The sequence below is a fragment of the Silene latifolia genome, chromosome 11 (assembly GCF_048544455.1).
Source record: "Silene latifolia isolate original U9 population chromosome 11, ASM4854445v1, whole genome shotgun sequence".
In the NCBI taxonomy this organism is placed as follows: Eukaryota; Viridiplantae; Streptophyta; class Magnoliopsida; order Caryophyllales; family Caryophyllaceae; genus Silene; species Silene latifolia.
Window position 1 is genome coordinate 34,242,310 of NC_133536.1, and position 22,117 is coordinate 34,264,426.

At 41.5% G+C, this 22,117-nt stretch overlaps 1 non-coding gene across 1 annotated transcript; it reads right to left on the minus strand.

Moving 5' to 3' along the window:
• Positions 1–21,191: 21,191 nt before the first annotated feature.
• LOC141615449 (small nucleolar RNA R71) lies at positions 21,192–21,298 on the minus strand. The gene has a single exon (XR_012529871.1). It is a non-coding gene; the product is annotated as a small nucleolar RNA R71 (small nucleolar RNA).
• Positions 21,299–22,117: the final 819 nt, after the last annotated feature.

Genomic DNA, 22,117 nt, shown 5'->3' on the forward strand with positions numbered 1-22,117 from the left:
AATTTCAAAAAATTGTTAAAATTCAAAAAATTTCACGTTTATTTTTGCATATAGGTTGAGTCGGAACGGTAGATTTCAATGATGAAATTGCACTGCGTTTGTCTTTTTGCTTAGGCCTTGCATTGAACTGTTATCTTTTAGCTTTGTCTTATTGCATAATCTACGAGTTAATGTTAAAATTTAGCTGAACGAATAGACTTGACCTGAAATTTTGGCAACCTACTTATAATTTCTAAGGAATTAGAGCCTTATAAACGGGTGTCATTTATGACCAGTTTCATGTAGGATTGTGAGTAGTTACTCCTTGCATAACATGTTCATCAATTTGCACTTATATGAAATTCAATTGCTTTTTGCCTGCATACATTCGGGTTAGTGGTTGGTGTCACATGCAGGGAGGTGCTTACATTTCCCTTTCTTTCATTTTTACCCATAAACTCCACATTAGCCAAATTTGCCAGTTGACCCTTAGCTACATCCAAATTTAGCCTGCCTTGTCAAGCTAGTTTAGATTGTTTCTGCGGTATATTGTCTATTGTATCAAGTTTGGCTTGTATCTATTGATTCGGAGTTGGTAATTTATGAAGAGAAGGAGGATGAGAAAAAAAGAAATGAAAAAGAAAAATAAGACGTGAGATGAAAAAAAAGAAGTTGAAGAAAAAAGGAATCGGAAAAAAATGAAAAATGTGAAGAAATAGAAAATTCGAAAAAGAAGAAAAAAAATAGATGTTATTTGAGACGGTTTCTGCTCCTATGTTCTATCTTACATTATTTGAGGAGTATGTTCAGTTTGGTTTGGTGAGATTTTGTGCCAAATGAAGGGCATTGTGCTTAATCAATAATTGAGTTTGAAATGAATGTTGTCATATGGTTCTGTTTAGGTACTAGCTTGATCACTTATACCTCCACATTCCCATAAATGTTCTGCCTTTTCTTACCCATTGCCTCACTTTACCATATTTTTGTAAGCCCTCGGTTGTGACAGGACCTTGTTTGGTTGGAATGTGTGAACGGTAGCTAGAATTGTCTATCATATTAGTTGCATGCATGCTATGTAGGTCGTAGTCTAGGTGAGCGACTATTTTTCTTCCTCTCTTACATATATATGCTTGCCCTTTGCTTCATGAGAGAAAGAGTGACCCGTGAGAGTCCATTATTAAAGGTTTTGCAAGGTCGACGGTTCAGCTTTATTATAAACATCTTATAACTCGTTTGCATTTGACTATCTGCTATAAGTGTTAGTTTGCTTGCATTAAATTGGCTTAAGTGGGCATTTGTAGCTAGCTCTGAGTTATCTTTTTCCGTTCCTTTAGTTGCATTTTAGTTTACTCGGGGACGAGTAAAGGTTTGGTTTGGGGAGATTTGATACGTGCATTTTATATAGTCTTTTTAGCCTATTTTATGCACGTATTTCTATGCCTTTATCGTGGTTTATTGCTACGAAATGCCCCGAATATGCTACTTTGGGTTATTATGTCTTATTTGCAGGTATGGATCCGAAAGTAGTGAAATCAAGCTATTTACCGTCCGTTTAGCATGCATTTGGAGGAAGAGATAATTCGGAGCTTGGAAAGTGCTATTTTGAGATGCGCATTGGAGTAAGGAAGTTAGGCGAGCCAAGAGAGTGCTTCAATTTGCTAGTTCCTGCTTGTAAGAGCCATATCTCGAGTTCTACAACAGTTATTAAGGTGATTCAAGTTGGAGGTGAAAGCTTATCCTCTTAGCTTTCCAACGCCACCAACCACGCCCTATTTGCCCAAGTAACGAAGAAATGGGAGCCGTTTGAAGTTCAGTGCGCGAAGCAGGAATTACGCGCTGAGAAGTGCTCGATCGAGAACTATTTCTATTCAGTCGAGAGCACATTTGCTCGATCGAGAGCCACTTCTTCTCGATCGAGTGGTTTTAGGATGAATAAGTACTCGATCGACTATTTTTCCTTTCGATCGACCAGTTCCTTTTATGCTTTTGCTCGATCGAGTGATTTAGTTACTCGATCGAGTGGATATTGTTGACGGGTTGGGCTTTTTGCTCTAATTCCGTCATTAAGTTTAATTATACTCCTATTTTCTTATAAATAGGAGTTAGGACGACATAATTAGCTCTTTTTTTCGGCTCTCCTCTTTTACTCTTAATACTCTGTCACTTTTACACTGTTACTTTGCTTTTTATTCCGGATCATTATTTCAGTAACGTTTCTTCCCTTTTCTTTCTTAATTTAATGTTTAATTCTCTTTTAATTCTTGTTCTTGTTTATTTTATCATGAGTAACTAATTCCCCATAGTATGTTAGGATTAGGGAAGCCGTGGTAGCAATGTTTTAACTGACTTATATAGATTAGTCTTGCGATAGGAATTGTATTAGGCAATTTAATTGTTATCCGGTCGAATGAATGCATGCAGGAGACCATAAATTTAGTTAACCCCGACCTAGATCGAAAGATTGGAAGGAAGGCTTGCTTAATTACAATAGGGTATTGCGGTGAGGGCGAAAGTTAAGTCATGTTTACGCTCTAGGGTGGTTTAAGGACCGAAAGGTGACGACCATAGCTCTTCTTATCAATAGTCTAATCGCCTTAGTATTCCCGATAGTATAAGATCTGATAGCTGCCACGGTGGACCGACTCCTAGCATACTTCCTTCCTCTTACTGTTAATTCTCTTATTCATTTCTCTTCTTTAGCCTTTTTAGTTTAGTCAACACAATCAATTCAACCCACATTTGTGACATCAGACGGATAGAATAGACAAATAGATAGTACACCGCCTCCCTGTGGAGATCGACCCTACTTATCGCTGACTTCTGTTAGTTATATTTAGGTATTTATTTTTGGTGTAGAAACGACCGCATCAAACATCGTTCCTTAGACTATTCTTATATCTTGTCTGTAGTTTCGTCTTATGCGCAGGTCGCAAGGTGGTCCACTACTACCTTTTGATCCCGAGATTGAGAGATCTCTGCACGTAAAAAGGAGACTATTTCAAGAACAACAGGCAGAGGAAGAGCCTAGTTCTCGTGGTAGTTTTTACGAGAACGAGCTTTTCGAGCAGAATCCACCGTCTTCTCCAGTTTCCAATTCATCAGTTGAATCTATTACTTTCCCAGATTTTCCGAAAATGGCTGAGGAAGCAACCATTGCTAGTCACTCCGAGCCCACGGCTGACAATCTCTATAAGGGGTTCGAATTACCAGGAGATGCTAGGAAGTTCGAGCCAAAGCCTGCATACATCAATATGGTCGAGAAAAATCAGTTCGGGAGCCGCAATCAAGATGCGGCTCAAAGATATGGAGACCTTCATTGATTATTGCTTTGCTCCATACCTCCTCCCACCGGCGTGACAATACCGATCGATAAAAAGAAACCATGTTCATCTTCTCACTCCGCGATGCTGCAAGGGAGTGGTATAGGGATTTGGACCGAGCCGCTCACGGCGAATCGGATTAGAATTCGCTAGCATTGGCGTTCTATAAAAAGTACTTCTGCGCTTCGAGAACCATCGCCATCAGAGCTCAGATAACAAGTTTCAAACAAGGGCCCGACGAGAACTTCCACGAGGCATGGCTTCGATTTAAGAAACTAGTGCGAACCATACCGCATCATGGTTTCGAAAAATGAAGTTTGTGCAACCATTTTTACAATGGTTTATATGATGATCAGAGGGCTATTTTAGATGCTGCAGCCAATGGTCGATTTGCTGACAACTTGGGAGCAACCAAAGGATGGAAGATCATAGATGATTTAGCCACTCATAGGGCTGAATATGGGAATTCAAGAGGAAACCAAAGGAGAGCCGCTGAATCCTCTTCAGTAGCCGCATTAGAAGCCCTTACCGCGAGGTTTGACAAGTACGAACTAGGGGGAGCTCTCAAGGGAGGAATGTACCAGGTTAATGCTATGACAGACGGTCCTTTCGTCTGTACAAGGTGTGGGGTAGATGGACATGTCTCTGATTATTGTCCTAGTCCTTATGAGCAATGTGCTGCCTTTCAACATTACAGGCAAAACAACACTCATTACGAGCCGAATATCCACCCCAATGTGAGGTGGAGTAACCAGAACGTACTCAATCCCACCGCCCCTCCAAATCAGCCGTAACAACCATATATTCCTCCACACCAGAAGCAACAAGGCTATCATAAGCCTCCGTCTTTCAACCCTCCTAACCAAGGTGCTTCGTCATCTAGTGGGGTGAGTGAGATAGGTGAGTTAAAGTCCATGATGCAGTCCATTGCAAAGCAATTACAACAGAAGGACACGGCATTCAAGGCACTTGAGACTCAAGTTGCCCAACTGGCTGAAAATCAATCTTCAAGGAAGCCCGGTCATTTACCGACTCAAAATGACAAGAACCCAAATGAGACGGTACATTTGATAGAATTGAGAAGCGGTCTTTCTTATGAGGGACCGAAAGTACAGAAATCAGACCCGAGGGAAGCTGTCGCTGATGATGAACAGTGTTCTGTTAAGAGGAAAGGACTCACGACAAATGAGTTACTCGATCGACTGAAGTTTGATGCTCGATCGAGTGGAAATGGTGAAGAATCTGGTCGATCGAGTAGTCTTTCTGCTCGATCGAGTGAACAGGAAGCTGAAGATGGTCGATCGAGTGGTAAGTTTGCTCGATCGACTGACGCTGATGAAGAAACTGATCGATCGAGCGAGCACATTGCTCGATCGAGTGATACTGATGACTGGAAGCTTATTCGAGAGCCTGCTAGTGCTCGTTTAAGCGAGGAATTACCAGAAAGGCCTCGTTCGAGAGGTAAGAAGCGTCCAAAAGATACCGAACTTGCTCCGGAAGACACTTTGGAAGCGAGAAACAAGGGGCTCGAGATACCAATTACGGTTCCCTTCCCGAGACGGCTGCAGAATACCAAAGTTAATCAACAGTTTGGCAAATTTGTTGAACTCTTGAAAAGCTTGGAAGTTTCCGTGCCGTTCACTGAATTGCTGACTAAGGTACCCTCTTATTTACGATTTATGAAAGAGATTTTAGCACGTAAGAGGACTATAAATGATAATGAGACCGTAGCTTTGACTGAGGTGGGGTCAACCCTATTTCAAAATAAGCTACCTCCTAAGCAATCAGACCCGGGTAGTTTTTCGATCCCTTGTCACATCGGTATGCAATTGATTGATAATGCGCTATGCGATTTAGGCGCTAGCGTAAGTGTTTTACCTTTGTCTCTAGCTAAGAGACTTGGTGTGACAAAGCTGAGTTGCACCAACATGACTGTCCAGATGGCCGACCGTAGTTTATCACGGCCACTAGGTGTAGCAGAAGACGTACCTGTTCAGATCGGGAAGTTCTTTATTCCCGTTGATTTTGTCGTCTTAGATATCCCCGAAGATGTGCACACCCCTATCATTTTAGGGAGACCATTTTTGTCCACCGCCCGTGCGAATAGACGTCGGGGGGAAGACTTTGACCTTTTAGGTAGGGGACGAGGAGCTGACTTTTCATCAGTCCAAGTTCCGGAGGGCTCCCATGCAAGCTCAGCCTTGCAATGCCCTCTCTTCTGTTGACCCTATTATTGACACCCCAGATGAAAATTTGGGGAATATTGCTGTTATTGCTAACCCTCCGCCTCATACTGAGAGCAAAAAGGAGGAAAATTCGTCTGTTTTCCTTACTGCAGGTACAGATGAAGGCGAGAAGGGAGCTGTCAAGGGACATGGTGCAACCACTATCAATCAAACTGGAGCCAAGGATGCCAAGGAAGATGACAGAGGGGCGAGAACGAAGACAGTTCGAACCTACATAGATTGGAACTATGTTCCTCCTCCCCTTGCAAACAGTAATTCAAGCTCATGGAAATCAAAGAGGACGGTCAGTATCGCTGAAGTAACGTCCTCCAGTCAGAAGCCCACGAAGGGGCTACTGAAAGCTGATGGGAATTAAACGGGAAAATGCCCCGTGTAACAAATTGTAATAGATATTTGTTTGAATCTCTTTTGAATTTCTTTATTACGTTTTTAATTAGGACAATTAGTTTAGACAATCCCTTAGCTTAGACTGAGACTATAGACTGTGTTTTCTGCGTATCTGGTTTTTTGGGATGTGTTTGGATATGTTTTACGCAGGTTTGGGGAAGATTCACGCAATTCGAGGAAGAAGGGACGAAATTCAAAGAGTCTACACGCGGAAGTCCTCGATCGAGTAATTTTTGTACTCGATCGAGTGGAAAATGGGTCGGTCGAGCCGACTAGTTACTCGATCGAGAAAAGCCAAGGAGAACATATCGATCGAGAGGGTTCCTACTCGATCGAGCAAAGGGGACAACAAAAGTCCTCGATCGAGTGATTAAAACCACTCGATCGAGTGAAATGAACAGTGGACGGGAGTTTTCTTTCTTAAAACTCTTATTTTCCTAATTCTATTTCATTTCACTTCTAATTTCCGTCTAACCCCCCCTTAATGTGCGATTGATTTCTCCCCAAATCCCCAATTTTCTTGCCCATTTTACCAAATCCGTCACCTACAATCCCTTCATATCTAATTAATCTTCAATAGCCCCTTATTTTTCCCCCCTTTTGTGCTCGTTTTCGCTGCTTTTAAAGGAAATTAGGGTCTGCGGTTTTTCGATCAAAATCCGCCTTCATTGCTTGTTTAATTGAAGTTTAATTGCTTATTGTAGGATAATCATCATCAAGTAAGTTTTCTTTCACACTCTTTGCAATTTCTCTTCATTTATTTCGAATTTCATGAGGTGAATTTGAATTAGGGCTCGAAAATCCATGTCTAGTCGATTTTGTTTCGATTTAATTGTGTTTATATGCCCTTAATTAGCTTGTTGATGATCTTATCCCTATTCCTCACTGTTTCTACATGTTTAATTCGAATTTTGCGCGAGATTTCCGCGATTAGGGTTTCTGTAAGTCGAAATTTGTCGACTGTCAGACGGTCTTATGTTGCCTTGCTGTGTTTAACTTCAGTCCATGCTTCCTTGCTGCTGTTGTTAACCATTTTCCCGTCCCCTATCGCCATTACCTGATGTAAATTACCGGGAAATCTCATATTGTGAGTAGAAATATTCGACTGTTAGTAGTCCTACACGCTCCCATATGTGGTCTTCATGCTGTGTTAGTCCCTTTAGCAGTCATTATTTTATCATATTACCACCACTCACATGCTGCTTTTCGAATTTTTTGAGGAATTATTGGGTTTTGCTTGCTGGTAGTCGAATATTTTCGACTAATAGGGCCATTATTCGCTGTCACATGCTGGTTAACGCTTCATTTTAGCCACGGTTAGCAGCCATTCTTTCTTATTAAGCCCTTTATTTGATTGCAGGATGGATGCTAGTTCTTCGCCTTCGGCGAGTTCATCCTCCAGCCCTTCTCCGAGCGAGTCAGTGGTCCCTGCTGTTGCCACTAGCTCCGCCTTGGTCACTACTGCAGCACCAGTTCTCCTTGTTCCAGCTGCAGGGACAGTTTACACCGCAGCCAGCTCAGCCGGGAGCTCAGTTCAGGCTACACCAGCCGTTACCCCTACCAGGCCCTTCTCTCTGCTGGATTGCGGATTCACCCCCCGCTTCCCGCAGCCTGGTATGCTGCCACCGAGGCCACATCAGCAGGCTAGCCAGTTACCCATCACTTCCAGCCCTTCTGAGGCTGTTGTCGCGGGAGAGGGCACTCTCACACCGTTATCAAAGATGCCCACGGTACGTTTCATTTCAGAGGCTCACCGGACTCGGTTAGCCGCTTTACTTCGTTGCCCTCTCTCCTCCACCCGTTTCCTTGCACGGACCGACCTAGAGACCTTAGGCATTTATGAGGAGGTCTGTAGTTTGTTGAACGGGACGGGTATGTCGGGTCTGATTACCATGCAGGAGGCTACCATTCGTATCCCTACATACGAGTTTTTCAGCTTCTACTCCTTTGACACCGACTCTTACTCTGCCAGCCCATCTAGCCCTTGCATTCACTTTCGACTCCGCAATGAGTCGCACCACTGGACTCTGGCCCGGTTTGGGCAGGTTTTAGGCCTAGTTAGTGACGGTCCCACCGACCCACCTCGAGACCTCCTTCAGCCACTTTGGGCTGCACTTACTCACACCCCCTTCCAGGCACGGAAGGGAGCTCATGTTCACTTACCTGCGCCCCGTTACTACTTGCGTCTGTTAGGAGAGACCATTTTTGGGCACCCTGAGCCCAATAACGTGACCAACACTGAGCTAGCGATTCTCGCGGGGTACCTCAACATTGACTACGGTACCCCGTTTGTTCTAAACATTGCCTATCTAGTAGCTCAGCATTGGAACGGAATTGGGACTCGAGTCAAGACCGCTGTTGTCTGCGGCGGGCTAGTTACTAGGATTGCCCGCCATCTTTACCCCACTAAGCCTGGATTCACTGCACCAGATGAGATGGCTCACCTTGACTTGGGTGCCATGGCTGACTTCGCCTGGTTCCCAAAGGCGAAGGGGAGCGCGAGGACGTGGAAGATTTGACGCTCCACGTCTGTTACCTTGCCGTGCTCTACCTTGCCTCCACTCTTACCGCTCCCGTCTGCTGCTGAGGGAGCGAGGCCACCTCCACCTACCTACCACCTTACCTTCACCCCTCCTTCTTCTTCTAGGAAGAGGAAGCGGGAGGCCGGAGCATCTTCTAGCTCTCAGGCTCAGACTCAGGCCCAGGCTGGACCGACCCCCACGCCTCACCCTACACCCACACAGACTCCTATGCCTGCACCTCCACTTGACCCTCCTTCTGGTTCGGTTTTCCCGGCCAATTTTGTTTGCCCTCCTGCTTTAGGGGTGCCCGAGGTCATGGACGAAGGGCGTCGTGATCCCCTTCTTTTAGATATGTGCAGGTACATTACTGAGATGCGACGGGATATGGCTTTGGCTGTATTCCCGATCTACGAGTACCATATCCGAGCCGACCGACCGATTCCAGAGGGGTGGCCGCATCCCTCCTTCTACCGATACCCAGCGGACGGGTACCCTCCACTTCCTTCTGACTCAGAGGAGTCGGTGGAGGAGACATCGGTAGCACGAGAGGTGCGGTTGCGGGTGAGCAGCAACACAATGAGCCGCCGAGAGAGGAGGAGAGGATCCCCGTTTACACCGACCGGGAGGACGCGGCCGGAGAGGGATGACTAGAGGTCCCCCTTGTTTGTTGCTTTGGTTTTGGGAGACCGTTTTGTTGAGTCGGAGTGCCGAGAGAGACATCGGTCTTGCCGACGACGAGTAGCTCTTGGTCTACTCACTTCCCCGCTTTTAAATGGTTTGGGGAAGTTCGTGTTTTGTATGTTTTCTTACTCTTTCTATTTCGTCTCCTTTATTTTTCTTTTATTGGTTGTATACTCCCATCCCCCATTTTTCTGCTGGTGTATGCTGGAGGACAACGAGGGCGTTGTCCGTTTTGGTTTGGGGAGGGTATTGCATCCTTTTGAGTCTGCATCTGCATTTGTTTTGCATTCACGTTTAATTTTTCAGTTTGCATCGTTGTTTATTTTCAAAAAATCAAAAATCCAAAAACATTAGAAAATGTCAAAATTCAAAAAAAAAAAACTTTTTCACGTTTATTTTTGCATTTAGGTTCAGTCGGAACGGTAGATTCCCGTGATGAAAACGCACTATAACTTGTCAAATTACTTGAGCCTTGCACTTTATTGATGGTTTTTTAGCTTTGTCATACGCATAATCTACGAATTTCTGTTCAAATAATAGCTGACTGTTTAGACTTGACCTATAAACTGGCAAACTACTTAAAAATTCTGAGTTTTTAGAGCCATAACTGGTGCCATTCATGACCAGTTCATTAGGAATTTTGAGAGTAGTACTCCTTGCATAGCATGTTCATCTCATTTGCACATTTATGACATTCAATTTCTCGTCAAATGCACATATTCGGTTTTGTGGTTGGTGTCATATGCAGGGAGGGTCTTGCAAATTCCCCTTTCTTTACATCTTTCACCCATTTAGCTCCACTTTAGCCAAAACTTGCCTTTTTGACCCATTAGCTACATTCCAAACTAAGCCTGCCTAGTCAAGCTAGTTAGTTTGTCCTCTTGTGGTATGTTTTCCATTGCAGTTTGGTCTGTCACTCTTGTTGGAGTTGGTGTCTGTATTAAGGAAGGAGGAAGAAAAAAAAAAAAGTATTGAAAAAGGAAAAAAGAAGGAAACGTGTAAGAAAAAAAAAGAAGAAAAAAAAAATGATGAAAAACAGAAAAAAAAAAGAGAGCTGATATGAAAAGGAAAGAAAGAGAAATTGAGAAAACAGTTGTACCCTCTTGCCAGAGTTGAGAAGATGTTTGAAGATGTACAATTGAAAAAGGTTGTTTGTTCCAGTTAGTATTTTCAGACGGAGTTAAAAAAGGGAACTTTGTGACCGTCTGACTCCTCCACTCTTATTCTATATTTTTGAGGAGATTGTGCTTTGAGTCTAGTGAGTTTTGTGCCAAGTGAAGGGCACCTGTGTTTAGTCTTTCAGTCAGTTGAGATCCGGATGGTTTATTATGGTCCTGTTAGGAACTAGCTTGACGCTTTTACCTCCACATTTCCATAACTTGTTTTGCCTTTCCTCACCTAAACCTCACTATTCCCATATTATTTGCAAATCCTCGGCTGTGACGGACATTATTGGTTGGAGTGTGTGCATTAGTACTTGAATTGTCTTTCATTTTTGTTGCATGCATGCTATGTAGGTCGCAGTTAGGTGAGTGACTGTCTTTTCTTCTCTCTTTTACATATAACATTTGCCCTTTGCTTCATGAGAGAAGAGTGACCACGTGAGAGTCCAGTTTTGTTGGTCTTGCAAGGTCGATAGGTCGCTTTATTTCTCGAATGACTTATAGTTCGTTTGCGTATTGACTACTTAGCTTTAATCTGTTGATTTCTTTGCATTAAATCGGTTCAAGTAGACAAGTTAAGCTAGCTACGAGTTATCATTTCCGTTCCATTAGTTTAGTTTTGAGTTTACTCGAGGGCGAGTAAAGGTTTGGTTTGGGGAGATTTGATACGTGCCTAATGTATAGTCTTTTTGGCCTATTTCAAAGACGTATTTCTATGCATTTCTATCTTTGTTTTTATAGTATTTTGCCCCGAATTGGCTACTTTGGTGTATTTTGTCCTTTTTGTAGGAATGATCGCGGAAGTAGCGGAACCATACTCCTTTTCGTCCTTTTTGCATGCATTTAGAGGAGACGGGATTGTCCCAGAGTAAGATATTGCACTTGGAAGTGTCGTTGCACGCATTACGAGGCACTTGGGTGAAGACTTGAGCTGAATTGAAGGTACAAGTGCTCGATCGAGTTGTTTGCTTGTCGATCGAGTGGTTTCTAAGCTCTCTGATGCTCGATCGAAGTATCCTTGGGTCGATCGAGTAGTTGAACATGACCAAGTCCTCGATCGAATACCCATTTGGTCGATCGAGGGACTTCTGCTGAGATGATGGTCGATCGAGTGGTTTAACCCACTCGATCGAGAGGTTTTTCGACATTATGGGCTTTAATCAGCCGTGTTTCATTTGTTTCCGCATAAACACTTTGTGGTTTGGCTATATAACCTATGTTTTACTAGGTTATGAGACATTCCTTTTTACTATCTCTTTTTCCATCTAAGTTTTTACATTAGAAAACTACTGTTACTTTGCTACGTTACTCTTGCTCCTTCGACTGTTACTTTTATTTTGGATTATTTTCAATCGGACTCGGTTGTTCTTTACGCCGGAATCGCTTAGATTGTAATCTCCTCTCTTCTCTTAATAATAATTAACCTTCTTGTTGCTTTTAATTCCTGTTTATGTTATCGTTCTTTCTTGCCCTAATTTCCGTTATTGAATTCTATTATTATTTCATTATGTCATCTGCTGGGAAATTGTTTGCTGTTAGTTTTATTAAGAACATGAGTAGCTAAACCCTTCATGTTGGGATTAGGGGATCTGCGGTAGGAAAATGACGACGTAGCGAATGACCTGGACGAATTGATTAAGAGACCCTGTCACTATAGCAATTTAACTGTAATTCCCGACCTAGTTGAGTGCACGCTTCTATGTCATCCATTAATCTGGCTACAATTAATCCTGGATCGAAAGATTGGACTAAATAGGCCTGCTATAAACATTAGACTACCCTAATGAGGACAAAAGTTAAGTTAGTGGTATTTTAGGGTGGGAAGTGGATCGAAAGGACCTTCTAATATCCGTCTCGCATTAGTTCGTCTGAGTCATTTACTGCTAAGTTGTTGAACTACCGTAGTGAACCGAATTCCCGACATGTCCCCCTCTTATTGATAGTTTTAATTCACTTTCCTGCTTTACTGCCTTCTGCTTTATTTCTCTTTCCCTTCAACTCCGTAGTTTAGAAACCAAAAATTCAATCAACACCAATTGTTACCATAGGATTAGAAATAGATAGCTATAGTTGCATTACCTCCCTGAGGATTCGATACTCGACTGCCTCTACTACATTTTAGTTAAGACCGTTAGGTTTTATTTTTGACAGGTACGCGACAGACGTGTCACCTTGGTAGGAAAGGAGTGCAAACCTTGCATTTTCATGGCAAAATGAGACTAAATTGATTGAATTCAATGACCAAGCATCAAGGAGAGACAAGATTAGAAGGCCTTTGTACATACAATAGTAGATGGGCAATGATGAGAAAAGATCCTTGCATCCCCGAGGAAATCCCTAAGGATCTTATGAAGAAAAAGGAAGAAAAAAAGAAGGAACGAGACTGCCCAGCACTCCGTGCGTCTTCCCCTGAAGACGCCCGTCCACCACCCACAACCCGTGCGTCTTCACTCTCTGGACGCCCGGGCAAAAGCTCCCAAAGACGCCTGTCTTCCTCCACAAGACGCCCGGGCAGAGACCACCAAATCCGTCCGTCCCGTGCTAAAGACGCCCGGATTCTCAGGCAGACCCATTTCGTCTTCTTCAAGCTTCAAGGAAGGATGCACATCTTTTTCTAGAGACCGGAGTCTTCCCAAAAAGACCGGCGTTTCCTCAACAAGGGACTTAATCGTCATTTAAGCCCTTAGTTAACCCTAATTCATGCACCGAATCCCCACTATAAATACCCCATTAGTCTAATTAGAAGAGCATATTCTTCTTAGCAATCTTTAGTGTAGTTAATATCAATCAAATCTCTCGTTAACCTTGTAATCAACATTTAATCAAGTTTTAATACAAGTTTTATTTCCTTAATCTCTCTCTTGTTCATCCTTTATTTTGGGTAATTGAAGATTATTTGGGTTATTATTGGGAGATTGACAACCTTCCAATCAAGCATCAAGTACTTCTTTTATTCTTTGCTTTATTATTGGAATCATTAGTAGGTATAATTCTCTTAATCCCTTTTTAATTATTGTTAATTACTTTCATTTATTCACCATGTTTTACTTTGTTGGTATGATTGACAACCTTGCTAGCATGTTCAACATGATAATGAGTGAGTAGTTTCCTTAGCTAGGGTTAGTGGGTAACTAGGGGAAACCAACATGGGGAATGATTCATGCTTAAATTAATATGCTTTCATAGTTTATTTGCTTGCTTGTTGTGATCTCAACTTATGCACATATATGTTTGATGAAATGTGAGCCTATGAATCCTTGCATTTTTTACCCATCACCTATCTTTTCAATGAGACTTGTAAGACATAAACCAACTCGAGTCTCATTAGACCATGCATATTGTTGAGTATGGAAGATTAAGTCGACTTGTAGGTGTTGTACAATCTAATCGATTCGGCTCCGGGACCCAAACTTTCCTAGGGTTGTAAGATATAAACCAACTCAATCCATCACAACAATAATTGCTTGCTTATAACTTGAGAATATGTTTGTATGATCAATTCCCATGAATCCCCTATGACCCCATGACACCCTAGTGCTTTTTATCAATTTTTTACATCCTTTTCAATTCATCTTGCTTGTTTACTATCATTGCTATTTAGTTTAGTGACCTTCTACTTCAAACCCCAATTGTGACACCCTTAAGACACCACTAGTTACAATAGAAATCTCATATCAATTCCCGTCCCTTGGGATCCGACCTTTACTTTCCTCTTTACTAATTGTAGAGTAGTTTGTGAAGTTATAAATTGTGTTTTGGTCTAGGTGCTCTTAACGACAAGTAACCGAAAAATTTAGTCCGACCAAAAATGGCGCCGTTGCCGGGGACGGTGTTAACTTGATTTAGATTTTCTTACATTTTTATTAGTTGTGTCTTTTTTTGCCTTGGGGAAGTAAAACTCCTCAAGGTTTGTTCTAATTATTTTCGAGTTGTTTGATATTTTGCATGTCTAGAAGGTCACAAAGTGAGTTGTTACCTTTTGATCACGAAATTGAAAGAACTTTGACAACCAATAGAAGACTTGCTAGGAGAACTTTGAGAGGTATTGGTGAGGTTGTAGATATTCAACCAAATACTATTGAGTTCATCAACCCTTTTGCAAGAGAAGGTGAGGAGAACCCAATGATACGTGCATTTTATATAGTCTTTTTAGCCTATTTTATGCACGTATTTCTATGCTTTTATCGTGGTTTTATGCTACGAAATGCCCCGAATATGCTACTTTGGGTTATTATGTCTTATTTGCAGGTATGGACCCGAAAGGAGTGAAATCAAGCTATTTACCGTCCATTTTTGCATGCATTTGGAGGAAGAGATGATTTGGAGCGGAATTATAGCTGTCTTGGGATGCGTGAAGGTGTTTTGGGAGCTAAAGGGACAAGTCAAGGCAAACTAACGAGAATTACAAGCTGCTGATGTCAAGATCCACTCGATCGAGTGCTTTTCTAGTCGATCGAGTGGTTTAGGAGTCAATAATCAGTCGATCGAGCTCTATTCTAAGTCGATCGACCAGTTCCTTATATGCCTTTACTCGATCGAACAGTTTCCTTAGTCGATCGACCAGTCCCTTATGTGTAATCAGTCGATCGAGCACTATACATGGTCGATCGAGCTGTTTTCTGGCTGAGTTTGCTCGATCGAGTGATTTAAGTGGTCGATCGAGTGGCTATGCTGACGGGCTGGGCTTTTTAGGTTTAATTCCGTCATTAGGTTTAACCTTTACTCCTAATTTCTTATAAATAGGAGTTAGGGATGTCATTTGTAATCATGCAATAATCCGGGGGATCAACATACGTTACTTTCCCCTGTCACTTTCCCTGTTGCTTTTTGTTCTTTCATTTCTGGATCATTTATATTAGTAATTTCTTCCCTCTTTTCTCTCTTTTTATTTAATGTTTATTATTCCCCCTCCTCCTTTATTTATTGTTCTTGTTTATTTTATGAGTAGCTAATTCCCCCTAGTATGTTAGGATTAGGGAAGCCGTGGTAGCGATGCTTTAACTGTATTAAATAGATTAGCTCGGCGATAGGAATTGTATTAGGCAATTTAATTGTTATCCAGTCGAATGTATGCATGCAGGAGACCAATAATTCTAGTTAACCCCGACCTAGATCGAAAGATTGGAAGGGAAGGCTTGCTTAATTACAATAGGGTATTGCAGTGAGGGCGAAAGTTAAGCTGTTTACACTCTAGGGCAGTTTAAGGACCGAAAGGTGACGACCATAGCTCTTCTTATCAATAGTCTAATCGCCTTAATATTCCCGATATAATAGATCGATAGCCCACGGTGGACCGACTCTTAGCATACTTCTTTCTCTTACTGCTAATTCTTTTCCCTTGCCTTAGTTTCTAGTTTAGCTGAATCAATTCAACCCCATTAGTGACATTAGACAGATAAATAGACAAATAGATAGTACACCGCCTCCCTGTGGAGATCGACCCTACTTACCGCTGACTTACAGTAGCGATAATCTAGGTATTTTATTTTTGGTGTAGAAACGACCGCATCAAATTTTGGCGCCGTTGTCGGGGAGGCAATCTAGTTATTTATTTGTTTAAATTTTATCTGTTTTTAGCCTCGGGGATTTTTCCCTTGAGGCCGTTTTTAATCTTTTGTTTAGTCTTTGTTTTGATAGGCCTTACAGGTACTACCTAGACAGTTCTAGGTGAAAGACAGTCAAAGGGAAGACTTGAGTACCTTTGACCCATCACCGATGTCCCATTATATGGAACAATGGTGATCCGCTACGGAGATGTGGTTCTGCTGAGCACAATGTAGCTGTAGTTGTGCCGCCACATCCGCCCTATCAATGGCCACCGCAACAAGATTCCCCTGATATACAAGAAGAAGACATTGCGGAGCTGAAATCCTTGATGGAGGCACTTGCATTCCAAGTGCAAGAATATGTCTCGCGATATGATGAGCTCGAGTCTGCAGTTGCTCAATTAGCAGCTGAGATGGAGAGAGAAGAGATCGCGGAGCTAACATATTTAATGAGAATGCTTGTGTCACAAATGCAAGAGAGTGATAGGGATATGGATACTCGAATCCTTGCGCTGAAGTCACAAATAGCTCAGTTAACAGCTGAGATGCAAGAAGAAGAGGTTTATCTTGCTGAGAGCGGTTTTTCTCCTAAGGAAACCGTGTTGCCCAATGATGAGGATGACTTCTATGACTCGGACGACGAGTTCCTATCATATTTCACTACCCCACGCGAAGATTTCAGCGCTGTACAGGAGGAATCACTCGATCGAGTGACAATTATTGGTCGATCGAGTGATTTTCCGTAAACACGATCCTCGATCGAGTAATATCCCTTCTCGATCGAGTGACATGCAGGAGGATAGTTCTCGATCGAGTGAAATGCGGGAAGAAATTGGTCGATCGAGTAATAATTCTGATCGATCGACTGATTTGGCCATTGGGAGCTGTAATTCGTCATTTGGGCTTGATTTAGATGACGACTTTGACGATGATAACGGTTATGGTGAATCCCCCTTATTCAAAGCCGAGTTAGATGCACTTGAGGCTGAGATTTACGGGACGAATTCCACTGAGGATGACAAGGAGGTAGCTGAATCGGTAGTCACTCCTAGCACGGAAGAGGTAATGAATTCTTTTATCTATGATTCCGTCGTTGAGAGTGATCAACTTGAGGTATTGAACGATAATTTATTTATTGTTTGTTTTAATAGTAAATTGCCTCAGTTGACTTTTGCTGCGCATCCCAATGCTTTACCCCTTCCCAGTAGGTCGTGCAATTTAACGATTTTTCACCGTCCTTATCATTGTAAATTCGTTAATCTGAAATGGAGCCCCACTTATTTGACAATTGCTCCCTCGCTCCTATATTTTGTGGATAAATTTAGGAGCGCCCATAGGAAATTTGTTAGACTTAAATGTTTACATATCTTTATTTCCTACTTTGCTATTCCACTATGGTGCTACTTATGCTGTTGTGTAGCACATGCGCAGCTATTTGACAGGTTGCTGCGCGCTTTGAGCTGTTTTGATTGTAACTAATTATAAAGGCTCGAAGAAAAAAAAGAAGGTCGAGCTGGCACCTGACTGAAGCTAGCGCTACCCGGGAGGCAACCCGGAGATTTTATTTTGTTTTTTTTATTCAATTTCAGTTGTAATAAATGGTTTTATACCATAGACTATCTCAGTAAGCTTGTTTTTGTTAGTTTGCGGGCTGTTTTTCATTGCATTTTGCAGAATACGGCGAGGATCACTCGATCGAGTACTTGTTGTACTCGATCGAGCACTTTAGCGAGAGATCTTCTCGATCGAGCGGACCATCCTCTCGATCGACCACTGCAAAACAAAACCACTCGATCGACCACATCACCATTCGATCGAGCAGTTTTTGAGCGCCCACTCACTCGATCGACCACTGTTGGACGGACATCGAGTATATTTGACTTGGATTAGCTTCCTGAGACGGTTTTCCGGGCCCTTAGCAACCTCCCATTTCATGGTCGGTTTGGGGAGGTCCCCTTATTCGCGCATTTGGTGAGTTTTCCGCTTTTTACTCTTTCCCCCCTTTAGTTTGCATTTCCTTTCCATGTTTTGGTACAATGGGGGCATTGTACGGTTTAGTTTGGGGAGGTTATGCATCCATATCTGTGTCTGCATATTGTTTTTAATGCATTTATGTTATCACGTTTTATTTATGTTTGCATTGTTGTTTATTTTTGTTTAAATGCATAAAATTCTCATAAAAATTGAAAAATTGTTAAAATTCAAAAAAATTTCACGTTTATTTTAGCATATAGGTTGAGTAGGAACGGTAGATTTCAATGATGAAATTGCTCTATATCTGTCTTTTTGCTTAAGCCTTGCATTAAACTGTTATCTTTTAGCTTTGTCTGTTGCATAATCTACGAGTTTATGTTTAATTTAGCTGAACGAATAGACTTGACCTGAAATTTTGGCAACCTACTTATAATTTCTAAGGAATTAGAGCCTTATAAACTGTGTCATTTGTGACCGCCATGTAGGATTGTGAGTAGTTACTCCTTGCATAACATGTTCATCAATTTGCACGTATATGAAATTCAATTGCTTTTTGTCGTCATACATTCGGGTTAGTGGTTGGTGTCACATGCAGGGAGGTGCTTACATTTTCCCCTTTCTTTCATTTTACCCATAAACTCCACATTAGCCAAATTTGCCAGTTGACCCTTAGCTACATTCCAAATTTAGCCTGCCTTGTCAAGCTAGTTTAGATTGTTTTGCGGTATATTGTCTATTGTATCAAATATTGGCGCATATTCTATTAAATTGGAGCTTGTAATTTATGAAGAAAAGGAGGAGGATGAAAAAAAAAAAAAAAAAATGACGTGAAAAAGAAGAAAAAAAAGAATTGGAAAATGAAAAAAAAGAAAAATCAGAAAAGAAGAAACCGAAAGAATTGAAACGAGAAGAAGAAAGAGAAACCGAAAAAAAAAAGATTTTTGATTATGAGACGGTTTCTGCTCCTATGTTCTATCTTATTTCATATGAGGAGTATGTTTGGTTTGGTTTGGTGAGATTTTATGCCAAATGAAGGGCATGTGCTTAATTCATAATTGAGTTGGAATCGGATGTTTTCATATGGTTTTGTTTAGGTACTAGCTTGATCACCTATACCTCCACACTCCCATAAATGTTTTGCCATTTCTTACCCATTGCCTCACTTTACCATATTTTTGTAAGCCCTCGGCTGTGGCAGGACCTTGTTTGTTGGAATGTATGTTCGGTAGTTGAATTGTCTATCATATTAGTTGCATGCATGTTTATGTGGGTCGTAGTTTAGGTGAGCAACTATTTTTCTTTCTCTCTTACATTTATATGCTTACCCTTTGCTTCATGAGAGAAGAGTGACCCGTGAGAGTCCACTATTAAAGGTCTTGCAAGGTCGACGGTTCAGCTTTATTATAAACATCTTATAACTCGTTTGCATTTGACTGTTTAGCTATAGGTGTTAGTTTTCTTGCATTAAATTGGCTTAAGTGGGCATTTGTAGCTAGCTCTGAGTTATTTTTCCGTTCCTTTAGCGTATAGTTTTGAGTTTACTCGAGGACGAGTAAAGGTTTGGTTTGGGGAGATTTGATACGTGCATTTTATATAGTCTTTTTAGCCTATTTTATGCACGTATTTCTATGCTTTTATCGTGGTTTTATGCTACGAAATGCCCCGAATATGCTACTTTGGGTTATTATGTCTTATTTGCAGGTATGGACCCGAAAGGAGTGAAATCAAGCTATTTACCGTCCATTTTTGCATGCATTTGGAGGAAGAGATGATTTGGAGCGGAATTATAGCTGTCTTGGGATGCGTGAAGGTGTTTTGGGAGCTAAAGGGACAAGTCAAGGCAAACTAACGAGAATTACAAGCTGCTGATGTCAAGATCCACTCGATCGAGTGCTTTTCTAGTCGATCGAGTGGTTTAGGAGTCAATAATCAGTCGATCGAGCTCTATTCTAAGTCGATCGACCAGTTCCTTATATGCCTTTACTCGATCGAACAGTTTCCTTAGTCGATCGACCAGTCCCTTATGTGTAATCAGTCGATCGAGCACTATACATGGTCGATCGAGCTGTTTTCTGGCTGAGTTTGCTCGATCGAGTGATTTAAGTGGTCGATCGAGTGGCTATGCTGACGGGCTGGGCTTTTTAGGTTTAATTTCGTCATTAGGTTTAACCTTTACTCCTAATTTCTTATAAATAGGAGTTAGGGATGTCATTTGTAATCATGCAATAATCCGGGGGATCAACATACGTTACTTTCCCCTGTCACTTTCCCTGTTGCTTTTTGTTCTTTCATTTCCGGATCATTTATATTAGTAATTTCTTCCCTCTTTTCTCTCTTTTTATTTAATGTTTATTATTCCCCCTCCTCCTTTATTTATTGTTCTTGTTTATTTTATGAGTAGCTAATTCCCCCTAGTATGTTAGGATTAGGGAAGCCGTGGTAGCGATGCTTTAACTGTATTAAATAGATTAGCTCGGCGATAGGAATTGTATTAGGCAATTTAATTGTTATCCAGTCGAATGTATGCATGCATGAGACCAATAATTCTAGTTAACCCCGACCTAGATCGAAAGATTGGAAGGGAAGGCTTGCTTAATTACAATAGGGTATTGCAGTGAGGGCGAAAGTTAAGCTGTTTACACTCTAGGGCGGTTTAAGGACCGAAAGGTGACGACCATAGCTCTTCTTATCAATAGTCTAATCGCCTTAATATTCCTGATATAATAGATCTGATAGCTGCCACGGTGGACCGACTCTTAGCATACTTTTTTCTCTTACTGCTAATTCTTTTCCCTTGCCTTAGTTTCTAGTTTAGCTGAATCAATTCAACCCCATTAGTGACATTAGACAGATAAATAGACAAATAGATAGTACACCGCCTCCCTGTGGAGATCGACCCTACTTACCGCTGACTTCTGTTAGCAGTAATCTAGGTATTTTATTTTTGGTGTAGAAACGACCGCATCACCCAACACAAAATCCAACACAAAATCAACCCACAATGCCTAAGTTTTACTCACATTCCGTACCCACCGAGGAGAACCTACCCAATGGTACTCCCACACCACAACATCTAACCGGAAATTTTATTGCCAAATCCGCATTTATTCAATTAGTCGAAAGAAGCCAATTTGGGGGGATGCCTAGTGAAGACCCTCACTCTCATATGGAAACGTTTTGTGACTATTGTGATGCGATTTCTCAAACCGGTGTAACTCAAGACAAAATTCGATGGGTCTTATTTCCTTTTTCTTTAATTGGCACCGCGAAACAATGGTTGAAAGGCCTTGATAAAGCTAATCTCGGAATTGATTCTTGGAAGAAGTTGGCTCTAGCTTTCTATAAAAGGTTTTATCCACCAGAAAAGACTAACATGCTAAGAGCTCAAATTACAGGTTTTAAGAAAAGGGATGAAGAATCTTTGTATGAAGCTTGGGAGCGATTCAAAGGAATTTGTCGCTCATGTCCTCACCATGGACTTAGCGAGTGGTTCTTGGTACAACAATTTTGGAACGGTCTTTATGAAGATTCAAGGAACATTCTAAACATGGGATCAAATGGAATGTTCACCGAAGTTGATGACAATCATACTTGGAACAAAATTGAGGAAATAGCGGTCCATAACTCACAATATAGTAGACCTCGCAAGGCTACTAGGGGAGGAAAGCATGAAGTGGACTCCATTACTCAATTGGGTGCTCAACTTAGTGCTCACATTGATACCATCAATTTGAAGTTTGAAAAGGCTATGGCTAGACTTGAAGAAGCCTCAAAATCACCAAAGCATCATGTTAATGCCATGACGGCATCTTCATCAATCCCAAGTGGGATATGTGAGAATTGTGGAACTTTGGGACACGACCAAAGTGAATGTAGGGGAACAAATGAACAAGTGAATGCTTTCCAAGCATACAAGAGTGGTACCCCTTATTCCAACTATTACAATGAGAACACCAAATTCCATCCAAATCTCTCATACAAAAGCCAAAATGTTCAAAACCCTCAACCAACAAACACCCCACCTCCCATGAGAAACCAAAATCAAAGACCCTTTTACAACCAAAACCAAGGTTACCAAAATCAAACTCCATACAATCAACAAAATGACCAAGGTTTTGATGTTAAAAAAGCGGTCCTCCAAATGCAAAAGAATCAACAAGAGTTTTTCACTCAAATGCAGAAAGATAGACAAGCAAAGGAAATCACCATCAATAACATCCTAGCTCACACCAAAATGTTGGAAACCCAATTGACTCAACTAGCATCTTCAAGCTCACAAAGACAAAAGGGGCAATTACC